Genomic DNA, 18,479 nt, shown 5'->3' on the forward strand with positions numbered 1-18,479 from the left:
GAGAGCGAGAGAGAGAGGGAGCGGGTGCTAAATGCAATATGAGGCATGTGACACAGCCTTTACGCAGGAGATGTAGGAGACACAGGGTGAGATGCCAGGTGCTCTGCATGGAAATGTTTTTCCAACCCTTAAAGTCAGGCCTGTTATCAGCCCATCAACCGTCTCTCTCTCTGCAAACACCTTGTACCAGCACAATTACACAGAGGTGGCGGGATGACACATTTTCACACTCCGGGAAAAAGAGGGAGGTGGTAGAGGAGACACAAGAAAAAGTGGATGAAAAACAGGGAGAACAATATTCTAATGTCAGCTCATTTTTTAAAGCTTGGTAGAGGTGAGATTTTTAAGAGTGGATACCTTTTTTCCCCTCTCCTCCTCCTCTCCCCCCTCCCCGCCTCTCTTCGCCTCTCCTCTCCTGACTTTTCTTGACTCTTTGCCTCCACTTTCCTTCACACTTCTCTTCACACATCCCGATTCCACCCCTCTGCTCCGCTCCTTTCACCTCTCATCCCTTCTGCTCCACATCCCGCTCCCCTTCTCTCATCGTCTGTTCCGCAATTCACGTCTCTCGCACCTCCTTTTCTCCCCTCTCTCTCTCTCTCTTTCCCCCCCTTTAGTCTTGGCTCCATCTCGGCTCCTGCCTGTCATAACCCCATCTCACGTCCTCCCCTCCCCACCTTGTCTTTCTCTACTTTCTTCAGCGAGCCAGTTTAAACAGACCGTGTTGTCTGAATGGCAGAACCTGCTAATCCTGCGTGTAACAGCTGCTTAGGGCAGTGATCACCTAAAAAGAAATCTCCACTTGCCGACTTTCAAAGGGAATGCTTTAGGAGGCTAATCCATGCAGTGCAAGTCGCTGGATGTTTGCAGAGGTAAAATGAGTCTGTGTGCATTCACGATTATGTGTGTACAGTGCATGCTTCTCGTGGATTTTCACTTGAGTGTGTGTGTTTAAGGCAGAGAGCGAGAGAGAGAGAGACAGTGAGTAAGGTAGAGGTGGCATGTGTTTGCCCTGGGGAGACGGATACTCCCACTTTGAGTCCCACGGCAAGAGACATGAGAAGATAAGGGAGAGACAATTAAAGTGGAAAAATGTCAAAGCAAGCAAATATAATACCACAATAAATTCATCACAGAGCTTTTTGATGAGTGATAAATAATTGATGTCTTTTTTTGTCAATTACCAAAAATGTATTGGTTCTTGTTCCTTCTGTTTTTTTTTTGTCTTTTGTGATATTAAGATAAATACTCGGTTTTGATTTTGCTGCTGGTCCGATGTAACATTTAAATATTTGTAAACTTAGGCTTAGGTTAATATTCAATTATAAGGAACAGGAAAACTCAAAGAAATCGGTAAACTCTCGCTCTCTACACATTCGCTTATCACTGCTTTCACACTAACTAGAAAACAAAAATGTGCTAAAAATGTCCTTACGACCAGGGGCATGTCTCTTTGTACTGTATAGCAAAGCATATGGGTTGCCATTGGGCTATACAGCTAATATATAGCAGATTATAATATGAGTGTGGGCAATTTGGTGCAGATCCAAATAAAAATCGATCGAATGGATGTAGATGTGGTTTCAGAAGGGGAATGTTGGGCCTTGGTGGAGGTATCCACTCGATCTACTTTGATATTTAATGATGAGAGTTAGATGATGTCTTACAGTAAATGCGCAGTAGGACCTAGGAAGGTCTAGAAAGACTGGGTTACCTGGGTCCATGTAGCTTAGCTCTCCCCAAACATAACAACATCCACCTTACTAATTAATCGTCTCACCATTGTAGTGCGACCTGACTGCATTTAGAATTACCTAAAAGCATCACAAAGATGTTGATTTGCTCCAAATGAATTGACACGGATAAGAATCAGAGGAGGTTAGCCCCATGTGGCCCTGGAGTGGAAATGAGTAGTATTTGTCAGCTGGCGGTGAGGAGATCTTTCTCTGGATAAACAATCTTGTGCCCCCTTCTTCCCTCCCACTCCTCCCACTCCTCCCCCACCTCCTGTGAGCAAAGGACTCCAGTGGCCGTGTTGCTCTTTAATCTCGGGGACTGGGCCCTGAAGCAGGAAGCGGCGGGGGCACAGAATTAATAGTAGTGGCAGCCGCTGGAGATAGGGCCGGCATGCGTCGGACTGCAGACGGAGATGGGAGCTGGGGGTAGCTATCGATTGTTGCAGGGGATATGTTTTCTAGGAGTGAAGGGGGGGCCAAACCAGGATTGCCTGGCATGTGTTGTGCTGGCTGTGCACACACACACACACACACACACACACACACACACACACACACACACACACAGACACACACACACAAACAGCGAGCTCTCTGAGCACTGCTGTGGAGTGAGAAAAAGGCAGAGGAGGTACGTGCTAATATCATCCATCACTGGTAGGTACATTTAGAGGGAAGGAGAGGCCTGTGGGGCTGGGAGTTTCAGGACCCCCACCAGCCCCCCCCGTTGGGAATGGTTCAGTCCATTTCTCAACACAGAGCTGGCCCTTTCCACTTTCCCTCATTTCCTCTGCCACAGGGGGAAATATTTCACCTGTCCTTTTTCTCTCCCTTTCTCCCAATCTCCTGTGCACCAGAGAGAGAGAGAGAGAGAGAAAAAAAAGGGCCACATATCTCTCTCTCAGCACATGTCCAGCTTCGCCTTTCTCCTCCTCCTCCTCCTCCTCCTCCTCCTCCTCCTCCCCCCGACCCACGCATCATCCCTCGTTCTAGGAAGGAAAGCGGTTCATCTACTCCGCCCCCTCACCTCCTCCCTAATGCCATCATTTACCGATGCTGGGCGAGGGAGAGCAAGGTAGCAGCACATATCAGTTTCACCCCATCCTCCCGGCACCCTTGCTTTAAAAGACATCATTCCTATGGGGGAGGCGAGCTGAGATAAGCTACTGCGTGTGTCAGCAGCGCGTACTCTGTCAACTGGGAGTGTAACGGCGCTCCAAATCCACAGATTGGGTCAAACATCTTCTTTTTTTCCTCCATCATTAACTCATTAATCTTGACTAACTTTTACCACAGGCGTGATCGTGATTGTCATGCAACACACAAAGTTTAAGACAATTAAATAAGTGTAGTGTGGAATGTTTATGAAGTTTATACTTTGCCCTATTATTAATTGGAATACAGATTTTGTAATGTACATGCTTTTGTGACAATTGTGACATGAAGACATTTTTCTTTTAAATCAATACTGTAATGAGCTCACAATCTGTTGTGCACCTTCAGTTGTGGCGGCAAATTGCGGTGTCTTGGTTCAGTCATCTTGTATTTAAGTGTAAGATTGTGGATGTATTGTGGTTTTGGTCTCGGTTTCCGAATCGTCACACGCCGTCTCTCCACATAAGCTGTTGCACGCAGACCACAATACATTGCACGTAAACATATAGTAAAGAGCAGACCGTCCGCTGACTGGGAGAGTAGGTGGGTGTTGAGTAACTTCAGCAGGGCGCGGGGCAGTTTCCGCCACGACCTGCCCGCCATGTGGCTAACAAGCTCAGATTAATTACCTGGATTGAATCCCTGTGTTACTCTGAGCAAGATGTGGCATCTGGCATCATGACACGGGAGACTGATACACTGACAGACTTTAGTTCACAGCTGCTCCGGCACCCCAGGACACAGCAGAGGAGAGATGAGCCAGGGTAGAGCGGGGTTGACCTAAATGCTTAGTGACGTCTTAGAAAGTCTTACTTATCATAGCTTATCAGCAGCGGAGTTTGGGGGCGAGAACAGCTGTTCTTTTCTGTGTCTGTAGAATCACAGTTTAGGTATCAAACACTCTTATTCAAAAAGATTTACAAAGTGCAGCAAAGAAGACAAAGCCCGGAGTTTTCAAAGGGTCTAAAGTGTCGAAACTGACAATGAGAAAAAATCATGCTGGAAACAGGGTAAAGAGATACACAGATGAGTCATGGAGAGGGTTTTTATGATGCTTCAGTCAACTGGATTCCGTAAAAGATATTATGCTTGGTTCCCACTATCTGGGGGGTTTCATTGTATTTTGTCCTCTAGTTATTTCCTTTGTCGCTGCAACCTTTCTCTTTCTTTTCCTCCTTTCAGCCAATCCCTTCAATCCCTTTCTTTCTCCAGAGGCCAAAACCACAGGAATGCTAGTCACATGTAATGTAATTGTGTACATGTTTGTGTGTGTGTGTGTGTGTGTGTGTGTGTGTGTGTGTGTGTGTGTGTGTGTGTGTGTGTGCATGCAAATGCATGATTAGCGGCAACTCTGAATGAACAGTATGGGTTGGTATGCACAGAAGCCTCTTGTTGTGTGCCCTGTGACAAGCCCCGAGGCAAAGTGGTGAAAAGGGAGTGTGCCTGTGTGTGTGTGTGTGTGTGTGTGTGTGTGTGTGTGTGTGTGTGTGTGTGTGTGTGTGTGTGTGTGTGTGTGTGTGCAAATGTGGACCAATACCTAGAAGAGACAGTGAAAAGAGGCATTGTCTGAAAAGAAAGCTAAAAAAGTAAAATAAGTTTGTGCTTCTCTTCTGGGAATCTTCTTAATCAGAAAAATTATTGCAATCAGCTACCTTTGATTGGAACCACAGAACAAAAGATCAACGTCTTCCAGATACAAAGACCCAAGGGTTGAGACCAGTGGGTATTCACCAGTACCAGAGGGCAGAGGTGATCTCACAAACTGCTGTTGAATCCCTCTTCTTTCTGTTGGACAGTCTTGTGATGTAATTATATGGTTTCACTGACTATATTTGCACACATGGATTTGAACTGGGCAAGAACAAAAAAAGCCCAGACTTCTGCACAGACACAAGGAAGATATGAGTTTCTCTTCCTCAAAACGTCTCTTTTTCCAAATACAGCAAAACTCTGTATGAAACCCACAAAGATACATATGAAGAAATAGATTAACTGTGGTTTCCTGATGAGTTTCCTCAAGGCCAGAGTGGAATTAAAAAAAAAAGACTTTTGCTTCCCTCACAATGTATTTCCATTCCATTCCAATACTTCTGTGATCTCTCATAATAGTTTCCCTGCCCAGAGCTCCACTCGTGTACACATAACGCTCAGCCCACTCGCTGATGTTCTCTGATGGCCTGTTGATATGTGAGCATAACCCAGAATCATCTATTTATATTTGTAGTTGGGCTGATGGTTAGCACAAAGTGGATGCAGTTTGCTGTAGTGCCAGTGCGCCTTTCTCATAAAGGAGGATTAGGCCTGTCACAGTAAGAAAGCTTATGCTAAGCTAAACTAATCGAGTGGTATCAATCTTCTCATCTAACTCTTGGCAAGAAAGTAAATAAGAGTATTTCCCTAGTGATAAAACATTTGTATAAACAGGATATTTGCTGTGGTTGGATTTATGGATTATATCATCATTGTGCTATAGTATTACGCAAGAAGAAAAACACATAACTAGAGCCGTTTACAGTCATAAACTCCAGAGAATTTCCGTACAATTGGGTCAGGACTTTCTCCAGAGTTTGCTCTTCACACAGTCACAAGGCAGCAGGAGATTGTCAGCTCAGACGTGTTCTCAAAAACACAAAAATGTCCTCAGGGTTCAGGTGGGGGGTGGTACAGCAGGCAGAGACAGGTCGTAACGTATTCATTCTACTGCGGAGATCACGCGTTTTCTTTACAACACCAAATGCTCTCTTGACATCTTCGTCGTTGTCTTCTACATGTGTGGCACCACTTTTTCACCCTGAGGTATTTGTATTCTGTTTTTTCATCCGTCACATGTTATAAACGTCCCTGCTCACTCCCGATGAATCCTGATGATCTCCTGCTCTCACATCGGCAAATTCGGGCATTTTCTCCAGAGTTCTTACTCGGGCGCTGCCGAGAGAAATTCATTTAAGAAAGTCCAGAGACTCTCACTCGGACATTTGCATTGTCACATACAGCCCCTCTGGAGAATGTCAGGAGATTATCAGGAGTACGGCGCATGTCTGAAGGCAGCTTAGGGAGTATGCGAGCATGAATACAAAACAATAAAAGTTAGGTTAAAGATGATAAAAGAGGTTAATGAGTTTCAGAAATACTTTACTGCAGTTCATAGCTTAGTGTTGATTCGGTGTCACCTCACTACACATTCAATACAGCCACTTATATGTTTAATTAGCTTCATCCTGCAGTGGAAAAAACTTTGCTTTTCCTGGCCACTAATACTTCATGTAGCATGATCACACATTAGTTTTCTACACTCAGTCCATTAAAACCCTTTCTCCAGGCTGCTTTGAGTACCTGGAATCCAGTAATTCAAGTTTATTCATCGCTTGCACTTTCTACAAGTCACTTTGGATAAAAGCATCGGATAACTGCTTGAAAGGTAAATGAGTCCACTAATGGGCATAATTTAATTTAGCTGTGAGAATGCTACAGTGGAAAAAAAAAAAGAGAAAATACAATAAATGTGATGAAATCAAGATTATTCTCCTTTGGAGCTTTTTCACATAAATTGGATTAAAGAGAAATAGGGTTGAGATACGACCTCAAATAACTTCAAAGATTTACTCTGAGTGTGTACAAACAACAAGGAGGCTCACACTGTGAACAACATCGGAGCTGAAATCCCCAAAGCATGTGGCAAAAGTGAAGCCGGTCTGCCTGAGTCTCACGAGGTCTTGTTCTCCCCTTAAAAATCTTTGCTCGGAAACCCAGCAGCTTACTTAGGTGGATTACTCAAAACACACACACACACACACACACACACACACACACACACACACACACACACACACACACACACACACACACGTTTCTCTTTGCTAACTTGTCCTGTGTACTATTTTTAATTCTCAAACAATACAGTACAAACAGTGAATGCCTCTGTATTGTAAGTTAAAGAAAAATTTGCCAAGTCAGCAATTTACACCACACTTCATTCACAAGATAATTTGTGCGATGTGCTCATCCAATCCATCACAGAACAAAATATGCATTTAGGATAAGATGATTTCTATTTCCATCAATGTTCACTTGTTTATCAAAATAAGAATATGTCTGTCTGCTGCACCACCCCTCACCTGAACACTTGTGGCGGCTGTGACTGAGGGGATAAAGCGGTCGTCCTCCAATGGGTGAATGGCAAAAAAAAAAGTACTGTAAAGCGCTTTGAGTGGTCATCAAGACTAGAAAAGCTCTATAGAAATACAGACCATTACCATAACACTCTGCAGATATCTGTGTTGTTGTGAGTTTGCATGAGAAGAGAACCTCTGACTTCATTGTGCATGTGTAAAGGGAAAACTGTGGAGACAGTCCAGACCCTCAGCTTTAGATAACTTGTCTAGATGAATACATAACAATCATCTGTAGTCATGAACTTGTGACAAAACAGGCTTTCCCAATGTAACACAGTTTGTGACTTATCTGCGGGGAATTTCCAACTTCTGGCATAAAACATCTCCCTTGCAGCGAGTCTTGCTAAGATCTACTAATGCTGCAAATCAAGTACACTGTATTTTCAGCAAAAAAGAAAAAAAGTGTAGTTGGCTTATGATATTGTTTTTAAGGTTCTGATGCGTGGATTAGCTGACAAGACTTATATATAGATTCAGGGAAATTCTGAAATAAAATACTTTCTTTTATTAGAGCAATCCATTAGAATGACTTTATCAACATAAGAAAGGGAAACTGTAATAACTCTACGTCTGGCTGAGGTCTAAAGATGGGAGCGCCAGTCGCTCAAATGTTTTACAATACTACTTCTACTACCAAGTTTAAATAAGTTCTTTACTTTAGAATAGCAGCGCTGCAATCGAGAAACCTCACCGGTCCCATTCAGAGGTTTGCAACCCAATACAGTGCTGAAATATTTATCTCCAACCTCATTACTGTTGTAGTCGGTGTCCTATTGTGGAATACAATGAAATGATCTCAAACGTCTTCTTTCCTTCTCAAACCCACTTCCTGTCCTCCCTCCCTGCTGGGTGAACCCTGGGAGTTTCCAGATGACAACAGGAATCTAAATCATACGTACAGTGTATTAGGTCTATATCTCTCAGTGGCATGAAAGCCTGTTAGCAAGACGAGGCGAGGAGATACCGGCAAATTCCCCCCGCTGTGTCCCTTTACCCCCTCCTCTCTCTTATATTCCACTGTGAATTAACCCCAGAACTTTACATCTCCAGCTCTGAATGGGGCCCATCAAGCCATTTCTGAGCCATATCTCTCACAAGGGCATGAAAAAGTCTTCCCCTCCCTCCCCTCCCCTCGTCTCCGCACACCTCCCTGTTCAGCCATGAAATGACACCCCTATTTAATCAATTGTGAATCATGAAATTTTGCACAAGAGACCCCTTTTCTTTACACTTGACAGTGATTGAACTGCACAGCCATGCAATTCCATTCACCACGGCGATGAGAAGAAAGGGGAGTGGGGGAGGAGCCGCGTCTCTATGCAGAGTCCGTGTGTATATGTGTGTGGGAGATGAAGGCGGTTTCCCTGTGACATCATGGGCCTCTGCTGAATGGCACCGCAACAGAGGGTCCCTTCTGTGAATTGAGTCCACGTGGTCGGACGGCACAGTGGGATCCTACAGCTGATCTATAGGGGTGCGAAAGGGGTGTGTGCGTGTGTGTGTGTGTGTGTGTGTGTGTGTGTGTGTGTGTGTGTGTGAGAGAGAGGGAGAGAGAGAGTGTGTATGTGCCATATATGAAGAGCCCTTTACAAAGTTTTTACTGAGGCCCCAAAAAATACTGGCGGTTAAGAATAGCAGTGATGTAGAAGAAAAAAGAGGTATTAGAGAGATTACAAGTAGATGGGGGAGGAGGGGATATAGCAAGACAAAAAAAAAAGAAAAAAGAAAGAGGAGTAGAGGAGGAGATCAACAGAGAGAGAGACAGAGAGAGAAGGAGGGGGGAAGAGACCAGTGATTAGAAAGACCCCCATCCCCTCTCTTTCTTCTGCATGAATGGGCTGTGGGAATGACAAGTCAATGTATGATGTAAGGTCTGTGGTGAGAGTGTCAGGGAACATAGCTGAGATTCCAGGCATCTGCGTGACATAGCAGTGACACGGCATGACCCCAGAGTGACCCCGATGCGGAGGTCGGCGGGGTCACACCGGGTGGGTCAGGTCCTTTAAGTCACGGCGGGGCAGAAAATGACAATCTCTGTGTTTTATGCAAGATCCATTCAAATGCTGCGTCATCCATTTTATTGGATGAGGGGGCATATCCGTATGTGTGTGTGTGTGTGTTTGTGTCACTCCTGTGTTTGTAAATATGAGTACAGCATGCTAATGATGTGCAAATATATCACAATGGTGTGAGCCTTTGGTTTCACTTTCACAATGCAACCAGAAATTGTGTCGGTAGCACACGACTCCAGAGGCACTTAATTATGCGGCACATGAATAAAGAAAAATACCAACTTGACTGGAGAAATAATACCACATTACTTCCTCTTCTCCAAATGTTCAACTATTAACATAAAATATGACTCAAGAGGACACACAAAGAATCCTAATGTCGACCGAGGCAGCCCAATCTTTCTTATTTGTAGCCCGATGATCAGACTGTTCTTTGGAGTCAAATATCTCAGTAACTATTTAATGGAGCGGATTACCATGAAATTTGGTGCAGACATTCATACCTCGCGTTCTTACTTGTGACATCATCAGATCAAAATTCAGTAATGTTAACTAGCAAGACTAGCAGGCAAACACACATGAGCCGTTTTCAGACATAAACTCGGGAAAATGGGATTCAGTGTGCCTTTCTCTCTTCGCATGTGAAGAACTTCTAGTTTCTTCTATGTGTATGAAACCTTTTTTCATCTGCTTGCGACTGTCACATGTTAGTAGATTCTTTAGTTGGGGGCTAGCAAGAGAAACTCTGCAGAAAGTCCGCAGCAGCTGACTCTGACTTTTGAGTTCTCACATGCAGCCAGTGAGTCCAGTGCATGTCTGAACGCAGCTACGTATTACATTACATTTCATGTAGCTGACGCTTTTATCCAAAGCGACTCACAATAAGTGCATTCGACCATGAGGGTACAAACCCAGAACAACAAGAATCAAGAAAGTACAATTTTCTTCAAGAAACTCTGTTATATATTATAGTATATATTGCAAACACACTTTCTATTTCCTATGGGTTTGCTCCAAAAACATTGATCAAAATCATGGATCACCACATGGATGCAAATCAGCCTTCAAACCTAGATTTCTTGATCTAACTTTCCACCAACTTTTACTGACAGTTTTATGATTTGTCAAAACAAACCCAACTCAATATCCACTTGCTGCCTTGTGATTGAGCTTTCAAGCACATTAAACTGTTTTTTATCGTGCTGATGAAGTATGCTAACGTGGCTGAGAGTTATAGATTGTTTTTGTCAACTGTTTCCAAAGTTCAAAATTAAATGTCAAGCTCAAGGTTTCTGGGATCGTCAGAAAGAAACATTACCTTCTTATCAAAGGTAATAACAGTTCCCGGGGATCGCTTTAAATTGTTTTGATATATTTCCCATTACGCATCTGCTTTCATGGGAACCTAAGGCACTTGTTAATTACATTTATTAATTATGTTTTGATTTCCAAGTACGTCTGGTGACTCAGATGCACAACATAGCTCTCCCCACGCATCTTAACGTGGATTCAAATGAGGCTCAAGTCTTGTCACACGTCATCTCTCTCTGTCTCATTTGTATGCAATTGTCAAGATGAATGCAGCTCTGGAGAAGAACGCTGCACGGCTACATCAGGAGCAGACTATCATTAAGAGGCATATTCTGGGAACACAATTGTGCAAATACATAAAGTGCCAGTGACCAGACAATACAAAGAGAATATGTACTACGCACAGAGGTTAGAGCTCTATCTGCTCTGTAAACACCCGCAGAGGAATATCATTTCTGTGCACCAGCAGACTGATGGTGGAGTGAAAAACAAGATGAAAAGATGGAAGAGAGACACGATTTTAATCACCTGAGGTTTATTTCTAGGAGCTTAATTGTCCCATCAGCCGAACTGCACCGACAGCAGCAGGTTATTTAGAAAGCTACAGACTAGAGAGAGGTAGAGTTAAGGGTAAACAGGAGAGAAAAACATTTTAGTTTTAAATCAGCTTTTTTAAATGAAAAATATCTCTCCAAATGAGTATTTTAACTTTGAATTGGAAACAATCTCCATTCTCTGAAAACACATGAAAAGTCATGCACAAACAGGAAGCAGATTGTCTAATCTGCCGTTGGTCGGTTAGTAGGAGAAAATGCTATGAACGAGGAGCAGCAATGGCAAAAAGTAAGGCTACATTCACATGAATATGCTTTTTATTTTAAAAGGAAATCAATCATACTAACACACCTGAAAACGCATAACACATGACTATTAACATACACTGGGCATGTGTCACCTGGTGCAAACAGGAAGCAGGCAAGTCTAGAGCTGGTTGCTTGGTAGCAGATGTCCAAGGATTTCTTTACTTGGACTGATGATCAGGTGGATCTGTTACTGAGAGGAACCTTTAGAAAACACTTTGTCAGGTTATTACTGATAAGACCCAATCAGGACCCAATAGCACCATGACTTTTGGGTTTAGATGCATCGCTGTTGCTGCATTTACATCTGCCATCTATGCTTAATTACAAGAAACTATAACACAGAAATTTAGAAGTACCACTAGCCTAATTTCAGTTTGAAGACTCCAGGGCTGTGTTAAAGACTGGACAGACAAAAACTGAGACATTTGGAAAAGATGATGCTTTTTTACTATCGTTGTTTCTCATTCGTAGTATTAACCAGCTGCAGAGTGGATGATCTGCCCGTGTACATGAGTGCTCACATGATGTGATTTCAGGTTGGGATTATTACTGATACGGAACTAAAGTGCCTGTGTGGACAAAGAGTGTTCCAATTTAAAATGAAAACGTAGGCCTAGGATTTAAAAAAAATTACATAAGTAAATTAGAAAGTTGTTGGTCGGGTATCTGTCAAGAGAATTGGGGGTGCAATCATCTGTCAGGGTGCAGAACAAAGTTTTTTCCAAACGTGTAAATGGCCCAGTTGTTGCATTCACATTTGCTTGATTCCTTCTGCATACAAAGCAGTTCAACATTTTGTCATGAATGTCAATTTCCAAACAATTATAATTCATTCATTTGGGAGTCACATCATGTGGACAGATTTGCATGTAAACAACAAATGCAACCAACTAATGACTGTTATGCGAGCAGCTGTGTTCACCCTCATTGGTTTGTACAGTCATGCTTGGTCACCACAAAGTGAGGGAAAAAACCTAAAGTCCAGTAACAATCTCCAGCTTGAGAGGAATGTGGCTGATAACTTTCTAAAGTCACAAATGTCTGTCTGACTTATCTGGGTGAGATAACGATCATTGGGATACAGGCAGAGCGGGGGAGGTGGAGAGAGTGAAGGTGAGGAGTTAAGCACCTAAGCTAGCAATAATGAGCGCAGAGACGGCTGATACGATCTTCTGGTCTGACACCCAGATCATTAAAACCTCCAAATGATTGAAGGGCCCACTGTCCAGCACAGCACACCCTGAAGCAGGAAGGAGATTTAAGACTTTAGGCCGTTTTCAGAGTTATTTTAAGGATCAAAGGAGAGAAATCTACAGCCTACTGATAATGTTTACCGGGTGAACATTTTGTACACTGGCTTTGCTAATAAACAAAATGAGTCTTTAGTCCCTTTGTGACAGAATTAGTTTCCCTTCTTGCAACAATTACAGTAACAGTATTTATCAAAGGAGCTAATGATTAATTATAATCCCGTATGGAATGAAACTGCTGCAACTGAATTTCTTAACCAGCCAAGGTTTTTATCCAGGCATCATTTCCCTCTGATCAGCATTGTCCTTTTTAAAGCAGTAGACTAGCTCAAGCCATTTGTAGAAGATGACTGGAGGTACATTAAGGTTATAGAGCAGTCCCTACATTTTAGTTTAAAAGAGTCTGGCTCGAGCTCTTAAAGATAATTATTCTTTAATTATTAGAAATAAAATATGAACCAAGTTAGTGAGTATTAAATCTGAGGCTGATGGATACGCCATTAGTTTTGCAGGTCTTCGGTCATAAATAAAAGAATTGGACAAGTTGTAATTCCCCCCCAACCAAAGTTATTACAATTCCTTTCTATACTAAATTTCAGGGCACTCAATCCAATGATTCTTGAGCTATTTCAATTCAATCTATAAATATAAACCTCACAGTGGTGCAAAAGGGAAACTCAGAGGATTATCAAAGTCAGTAGGATTCATCCTCTCGGGACAATGAATGACATCATCATCACTAGAGCCACAATGCTAGTGTGGAAAAATTGCAATCCTGTTAGCATTTTTTGTGATGTATACTGTAATTCATGGTGGTCAGGGTGATGAGCATATCCTTGTTGCTTCTAACCTGTTACCACTATTAAGGAGCAAATACCCTGTTCATATTTGGCGATAATATGCGTCCAGTGCGATTCTATGACTTGTGGACACGTCTTAATACGCCAGTTCACAACTGGTATTAAAATGCGTCTTCACATATGTCTTGAACGACATTAACAACATTTTCTGTTTGCAAACACCAAATTTCTAAGCACTTGCTGTGCTTAGTATTCAGGAAATCAAAAGGAGAGGAAATCAATAGTAGGTCTGTTCCTTGATGTGGTATAGGACGGAATTGTTTATGATTTCTGATATCTCTATGGGCCTTTAATTTTTCAAATATCATGGATGAAGCTAGCTTATACATTACTTATTAATGCCAAACCCTAGAAAAAGTGGGTTGTCTTCCTTGACTAATGGGTCACATATTGTTTTTTAACACTTGTTTGACCAGGAAACTGGAATACAAGCACACTCGAACTGAATGTACCAGCTTGCAGTGGTAGAGATTATGAAAGGCAGCTATATTGACACATTAACAGAGGAAATCTGCTTTTGTCTGGAAAAAACACTATGTATGCATGTTCCCACTATAGCATGTGATCTCTCTATGACGGTCCTAAAGGTCATCTCAAGTTTGTGAACATAACATATTAACACCTTTAAACAATTATTTACAAGCAAACATCCAGTTTTGCAGCAACTCTGTCTAATCAGCACAACTGCTGAGGTGCTGGAGAACAACATGTGCTGTGTTTCTCTTCTCATTGTTGACTTTCCAACACTAAGCCCACCTAAGAACAGCATGCAGTCTCTCCAAGCAATCCAGGCAAACCTTTTAACCCTGACATCAAAAGCCGTTTGTTGGCAGCAGGGATGCTGGACCAGGCCACACCCGAAACAAGTCATAACACAGTCTGGTCAAATTACAATGTTCACCTCCCCCATTTCTACCCTTAAAGGGCACCTTAATATCCCCTCCACCACCTGGCTGGCATCAAAGCCCAGAAACCCAGTGCTTAGCGCGGAGACACATCAGCAACATTTTTTGGCTTTCATTTCCTTCTCCGCAGCGGGGGTGCTCAGGAGACATCCATGGCCTGGGCTCAGTGTGAGAGAGAAAAAGACCAAGGTAGACAGGGAGTCTCTTTTGCAGCCAATAATGTCTGTAATTTGTCCACGGATTGAGGAGCAAAGAGACAAAGAAAGGACCTTGTGCACCGCTCATTCAGCTGAAAGCCCCTTTATGCGCCTGACTGTGTGTGTGTTTGCATTTGTGTAATTAGCAGCGTTGTGTTACAGCCATCTTGATTGACTGCAAGATTGCTTGACAACACTTATCCCCCCCCCACCCGACCCCCACTGTCCAAACTTCCCACCCTCAGTAGCACATGTGTGGTTTGGCACGACAATGGACAGACACACAGGTGGACAGATGTTTCCACACACACACACACACACACACACACACGCACACACACACACACACGCACACATTGATGCACGCAGGTGGCACATGATGTAAAACTGCAGTGAATGCGATACCATGCTCATAATATCACACACACTCACACACATGGAGATACACATGCTATCTCCTTGCTGCCTCTCCTCCAGTCTTGCCTGCTGGCCCTGTATGGCCTCTCCACACCCACCATATGCTAACTGCTGGAAGAGAGCTGTAATTTGTAAATGATTTAACCTTCTAATAGAGAAAAGATGAGGTTGGCTACAGTTGAGTCCCTGTGGATGTGAAGCCAGAGAAGAAAAACAAGGATTGGAGCTGTGATTTAGACAACGTTTAATTGTACCGTCCAATTATCTGTGCGGTTCGTGTACTGAAGTGATTTGCCTTTTTTGCATGTGTGTATGTCTATACGTGTGTGTTTGTGTCTGAATGTGCACTTGTTGTTGGATTCTTACTTGAGGATAAATCTGCGAGCATGCAAGTGTGTGTGCGTGTGTGTGTGTGTGGTTTTCAAAACAAGCTGCTGCCAAGGCTTAGCTGATAGGCTAATTAAGCTCACCACAGGGAATAAATGTTTCCTCTCTGCCTGCCATTTGTCACACCTGGCACGGAAATGTCACTGGGAAAAGACACACACACACACACACACACACACACACACACACACACACACACACACACACACACACACACACACACACACACACACACACACACACACACACACACACACAGTGGGAGAAGTGAAGGGGCAAACAGAGCTACTGTGTGAAAGGAAGTGGAAGCATAAAAAAAGGAGAAAGAGGCAAAGAGAGACGTACGAGACACAGACTTACAGCAGCAGAAGAGAAGATGCAGAGAACTGCGCAAATGAGAAACGATGATTAAAAAGAGAGAGAGAGAGAGAGAGAGAGAGAGAGAGAGAGAGAGAGAAGCTTTCTGAGCTCTTCCAGACAACAGCATTTCAAACACAACTGAGCCTCTTTAGAATTAAATTTCTGTTAATAAAAACAAGAGTGTATGTTTCTTTTAACTCCAGCTTAAGTGAAGTTGCAGTTACACACTCCTGACTCAATACCCCATAACCTTCCTTCTTCACACTTTGGCCTTTATGTATTAATTCAATTCCGTGAATTAGTTTTGCTTTGTTTTCAGTAGAAGTAGAACCATATCCTGTGAAGCCAAGGTGTTTGACAGAGTGTTCCTGTTCTTTATCACATTTTTTTCATTTCCAATGTGCTAACTTAACATTTCCATCATATTTTGTCTTTAAAAAAATCTTGATAGTTCAACTACATTTGCTGTTGTCTATAAAGTTGTTACTGTCCATATAACAATTGGCATGCGATACAGTTCTCTCCCTTAGGCGAGAACAAGTCTTTCACTCTTCACTCAGTTTACCTGTCACTCGGAATCTGTTGCACATGAGAGGGACCCCCTCCACCACCATAGATTGAATGACTTCTGTGACAGATGCTGATACATTATTTCATGAGAAATTGACAAAAGTGCTGAAAAATGCCTTTTCTCTCAATGTTAAGCAAACAAATAAGACATTCCTGGATCTCTCTCTTTGAGCACATCCTCACCAAAACATGTATGGACTCATCCCTGGCCCTATAGGCCCCATCCTCAACCATGAGTCTGCACAAAATGTTCATCCAATGGTTTAGATAGAGAGGTGGACTGACTGACGTCCTTATTCAATTTTAATGGGCAAACAGAAGTGTATAACAACAGGTGGGTGGAGAAAAACCAGCCGTGGCCACAGCAGTCAGTCAGAGCTTCTCCCCTGGGGTACCATGTTTGCCATCTTATACTTCGGTCCCCTCTTTCTTTTCTCTCTTTCAAACTCGCACACACCAGCAATCTCCACTCTGAAATTTGCTGGTCTTTACAAGCGTGACAACTTAAGTAGAGTGTAGCCCCACAGCTATTGTAACACTATCACCAATAGCCACCAACACAGGCTTGCTGGTGCTGCTCAGGAGAGCTGAGAACCACACACCTAAAACAGCCCACAGGATGTTTGAGGTTGGTGTGAGGAATGATGACAGAAATTATGTAAAGCCTCCCCCAGCTGACGCAAGGTTTTCCAGTGGGGGAAAAAAAAAAAATCCTCTTTTGTTACCACCATCTATTGTTAGATTGAAACAAATGACCTGTTGTTGTTGTGGAGTTCAGCAATAAAATTCTGAACCAACACTACAAGTCTGGATTACACAGTGTGGGTCTGAGGGCTGGAATGTGGCACTAAAAAGCATTGGGGGGGGCAATTGCCTTTCATCTCTGCTCACTTGAAAAACGCAAAATGAAACCGTCGTTCATTTGCAAGCGATTATTATCCAATAGATTAGATGTATCATCCTTTTCATTGTCAAAACTCTGATGAAATCCAACTTTGCGAGTTGATAGAGATTGAAATTAAAGTGAGCGCTCGTTGCACAAACAATGTGCGAGGGTGCAGACTGGTGTGCCGTTGTCAAAGCACAAGGAACATTGTGCAGCTGTGCAAGCCAATGAAGGCTGTGAAGTCTCAAGATTAGGGATGCTGCACCAGACACTTTTTCTTTCTCCATCCATTGCTAAAATTCATGCATGCCACATGACGTTATTTCCATGGATCACTTCAAAGGGAAGTGGAATCAAAGATCTTGTACTTTACTGAAGCACACTGGCATCAGAGGCTCCCCGATGCCCGCCTTTTTCATCTTCGTTGTACAGAGTTTTCTTATCTGACTTTTGTCAACATGTCACTTAGTCATCCTTAACTAACAGCAATCTTGGTTACCAGCTGTCCTCTCTTCCCTCTCCTCCCTTCCTCCTCCTCCTCCTCCCACTGCACTCTCCCTCATTGTTCAGCCCATCTCCTTCCTGCTCTGTGCTGACAATCGACACATTGCCATTACCGTCATCTGCTCTAATACACGCTACACATCCAGGCTGACAGCGCCCGTATGGTCCCGTCCTGCCCGGCACAGCAGAAACATGTTGGCCCCATATGGAGCTTCCGCACAAAGGGAATATATTTGGGATGGCTGTGGGAGCCAATGAGGATGTTAGGTGGATGATGATAATAGACTTTCATAGTGCACCTGTGCAGTAGTGATGTGGAAACCTTAAGCAGCTTAAACCGCAGGGTTGTACTATTTTGATGAAGCTCTGTAGCTTCCTGCCTCTCTCTATCTTCCTTTTTTCTCAGATTTCCATTTTCATTTCAAAGCTTTCCCCAGAGAAGTTTTCTCAAACTTTCCCAACCTGCAGCACTGCTCCTTTTCTCTTTTCACATGTCTGCAAAAGTTCTACGTGTACTCCGATGGTTAATACAAGGGCACCAACTCACTGTGTTGTTGTTAAAGGCCAATGTTCTCATGCACCAGCGATAAAAGAGAAGAAGAGCAGAAATCAGACAGTATTCGAGCTTGCGCCTCTTAATCTCCCCTCCTCCGGCTCAGCCTAACTGACGTTTTCTTAATTTATTCCTCTCAGGATTCCAGCATTTTAATTAGGTCACTCCAAATCTCCTCCCACGCAGTGTTATTCCGAAAAAACTTTTTTATTTCATCGTGTTTGTCATTTGCCTCTTCCGTCTCTCATTCTTTCCATTCCTTTCTTTCCTTTTTTTGCACTTGACAGTTTTGCTCAGCGGGTTATCTTCCTAATGATGAGCGCCGGTTTTTCTGACTAAAT

General features: G+C 43.0%; 1 protein-coding gene across 1 annotated transcript in view; it reads right to left on the bottom strand.

Annotated features, from left to right (window-relative positions):
- Positions 1–18,479, bottom strand: part of xylt1 (xylosyltransferase I) — an 83,115-nt gene that overhangs the window by 41,044 nt on the left and 23,592 nt on the right. The window lies entirely within an intron of this gene.

The sequence above is a fragment of the Hippoglossus stenolepis genome, chromosome 2, assembly GCF_022539355.2.
Source record: "Hippoglossus stenolepis isolate QCI-W04-F060 chromosome 2, HSTE1.2, whole genome shotgun sequence".
Lineage (NCBI taxonomy): Eukaryota > Metazoa > Chordata > Actinopteri > Pleuronectiformes > Pleuronectidae > Hippoglossus > Hippoglossus stenolepis.